Raw genomic sequence first — 486 nt, forward strand, 5'->3', positions numbered from 1 at the left:
CAAGTCAACTAAACGTACTCTCTAAAAGTACGTTTGGTTGCAGTGAAGAAATAATAATGAGAATGATAATAGAATAAAATGAAAAAAAAAAAATTAATTCATTTATTTAGTTTTATTTTTACAAATACAATGAAATGAGATATGAATATTTTTATGTTGACAAAATTACCCCTTATGTTAATATAACTAATCTCATATATATATTGATATAATCATTTAATAACTAATATTATATGCATAAAATTATGAGGATATAATATATAATTATAATTATAGTTACATAATTTTTTATTATTATAATACAATCATAATATATATAATATAAAATGATATATAATATAATAAAATAATAATATTGTGATTAATTTATATAATAATGTTACAACAATATTATATTATACCACTAGAAATATAGTATAATTATAAAATATAATATAATATAACATATTATAATTATAATATATACTATAGTATATTATCATTTCT

Source organism: Morus notabilis, unplaced genomic scaffold, assembly GCF_000414095.1.
Source record: "Morus notabilis unplaced genomic scaffold, ASM41409v2 Scaffold103, whole genome shotgun sequence".
In the NCBI taxonomy this organism is placed as follows: domain Eukaryota; kingdom Viridiplantae; phylum Streptophyta; class Magnoliopsida; order Rosales; family Moraceae; genus Morus; species Morus notabilis.